We start from the raw sequence: 2,875 nt of genomic DNA, 5'->3' as shown, positions 1-2,875 counted from the left end.
TGAAGTTCTGTTCTTATGGTGTTGTGTTGGTTGTTCTCTATTGCTGCTGTAACACAGAAATTTCCCCACTGTGGGATCAATAAAGTACCTACTCTGCTCTACTCTGCTCTACTATTAAGGTAATGTTAGAGCTTATAACTCTTGAAACCTACTAAAAGACACCTGCATGATACAGAACAGCTAACTAACTGCTTATAATAATGTCAATTTGACTAGTTTATGGCTGGTATTGAATCTGTCACATTGCTTTTATAACATTGTTCAGTTAATGTTTCCCAGTTATGTAAAACAACTTTTTATTATGCCTGCAAATAGAAAAATGTGCTCTGCATAGAAGAGGACAAATGACCCTAACAAAGGAAAGTCACAGCTGCACTTGTGGCTTTCACAATGCCAAGGTAACTTCACTTACAGTAAATGGTCAAGAGGACTTTTAGAATAATGTGTTTTCTATTCTGATAAAATAAAGTATAGATATGTTATGTTTATCCCTCAACAGTAGGAACCTCAGAAAAGGAAGCGCTGGTTTCCCCTTTGACAAGAGCCAGCAACGTTTTTATATAGGCATTTCCTAATGCTCACAATGCATTGCCCTATTTGAATATACAGTATACTATAAATCCCAAAGTCATGCATTGTGCACCCACATACTGTATGTGCTTTTGTGCATTTGGCTGTACAAAGTGTGGAAAGACTTACCAAAAAAAAAAACAAATTAAACTCTTTGTGTATATAAAGTTGCTGTTAGGGTTTAGCCCCCCTCACCAGGAGGGTGAGGGGGAACAGAGGTAGGACTCAATTTGCAGACCCAGGTGCTAGTGGAAAAAAGGTGGTTTAAAACAAAACACATATCACAGTCCATGTACATAAAACAGCAAAGCAGGGCAGAGATGGTGAAGGAGACCAGGACGAACAGGTAAACAGACAAACTGACGGCAGGAAAAGGAAAAGCTTTGCAAGTAAATACAGAATACAATATGATGTGTTTTTAATAAAATATGTTTTGCAAGAGTAACTATGACACTTCACAGACACCAAAAGTATCTGAAGAAGGTCAAGAATTTCACCATACACCTTCAGCCACTTGTATTTCCCAAAAGCCTGCTCCATTCAGTCCCCTCATCTTCAGCGGTCCATTTGGCCATCTTCCTCATTCTTCCCTGCTCCCCCACCCACACCAGTCAAAAGGGCAGATAAACCTGTGTGGACCTGTGAGAAAGCTGGCTGTTGAAGTGGATCAGGTAATATGTGATTCAAGAAACATCATATAATCTCTTTTTACAGCCTCTACTTAACCTTATGCAGGTCTTTATTTTTCTGCAGGACCCATTCCAGCCAGCAAGTCATGCAGAGCTACCACTCCTGTGGCCCAAGACAATGCCACAGCAGGACCACAAGTGGGTATCTGCAACACTATTTAGGGTTGGAGCACGAGGAAAATGGAGCTGCGTGACAACCTGCAGCTTTGGTATCACCCACCACAACCAGCTCTTTTGTACCACCAGGCTCCCAACCCTGACAGGTTCTTCTCCCATGCTGCTGTGGATGCCATACAGACTGTGGAAGGTGCGAGTGCACTGTACAAATCCAGCATGTTCTAACCATCATCTGGCGGGGGGAGGTTTGCACAGGAGGGTACGGCAGGTCCTTGACATTTACCATTACTGCAATGTAGTAAATGAACCCCTGATCTGCAACAAGTGTAGGGCCACTTATCTGTCCAGAATGAGGCAGGCAGAGCCAGGCAGTTCTACAACAGCTCAACTTTGAACACCGTTCTCAGTTCAGGGTTATCCTTACACACAGGTAATGTTTAATGTTAGTTTGGTAATTGCTGCACACATGGTTTCATGAATGTTTCAATTTTCCTTTCAATTCAAGTCAAGTCTAGCATAAATATATCATATAATATTTTTCTCTTTTCTTTTTCCAAGATTTGCCTGTGACATACATGTCATCCACTTGCTGCATGAGAGGAGCCTGGGTAACAGTCCTGCCCAGATTATTGCCCAGCTAAAGCAGAACTACAGTGAGGAATGGTTGCAGCGGGGTGGCTAGGTACACATCGGAGTGCATAGCTTTTTAATCAAATGCTGGCCTGTTCCCACTATGCTTCCAGGAGCCCCCAGAACCTATGGCAGTGCCCACCTACAAGTAGCTCCTCACAATGTACAGCCAAGATATCCTCAACAGATTGGAGGATATCAAAGCTAACATCACCCCGACATATGGCTCTATTCTGAAGCTGGATTCCACCAAAAAGGTTGAGGGAGTAGCTGTAAAATTTTAGAACATCAGTATATTAGACCCTAAAAATTAAACTTGTCCTTGCATCAACAAACATTTTTAAAACATACCTGTGTATTCTGTTAAATCATTATTAATACTTATGCATAAGAATCAAATGTTATAAATAGCCTGCAGAACCCTAAGATAATGAAATGCTTACCCTTGAGTAGAGCTTAATAAATTACATTTAAAGCTGATGATACATTAAGGCACATTTTATTTGGAAAGCAACAAAACAACAGTATGTTTGGCTTTTGTGTGTGTCACATGCTATGTGTCACTTGACACCTGTTTTCAGACAGACCGTACTGATTACTGGCTTATTTATTTTCAGATCACCAAAAAATTGTGGTAACACTTTACAATAAGGGTACATTAATTAACCATACTTAATGCAGTAATAAGCATTAACTAATAGGTAACTAATACATTTATTAATTATGTACTAATGTTTTTCATGTTAAAGTATTACCTCATACATTATTTAATAATTTTTAACGACACTGTTAACATTTGTTGATGCAGTAATAAGCATTAACTAAACGTTAAATAATATAATAATAAGCATTGCATTCAATAACTTACC

General features: G+C 39.5%; 1 long non-coding RNA gene across 1 annotated transcript; it reads left to right on the top strand.

The window, feature by feature from the left end:
* Positions 1-910: 910 nt before the first annotated feature.
* On the top strand, positions 911-1,974 carry LOC109970964 (uncharacterized). Its single transcript, XR_002276474.1, has 3 exons — positions 911-1,241; positions 1,324-1,806; positions 1,935-1,974. It is a non-coding gene; the product is annotated as an uncharacterized LOC109970964 (long non-coding RNA).
* The last annotated feature ends 901 nt before the right edge of the window (positions 1,975-2,875 follow it).

This window comes from Monopterus albus, unplaced genomic scaffold (genome assembly GCF_001952655.1).
Source record: "Monopterus albus unplaced genomic scaffold, M_albus_1.0 scaffold211.1, whole genome shotgun sequence".
Taxonomy (NCBI): domain Eukaryota; kingdom Metazoa; phylum Chordata; class Actinopteri; order Synbranchiformes; family Synbranchidae; genus Monopterus; species Monopterus albus.
The sequence above is the reverse complement of the archived record's forward strand: the minus strand, read 5'-3'. Positions and strand labels throughout refer to the sequence as shown.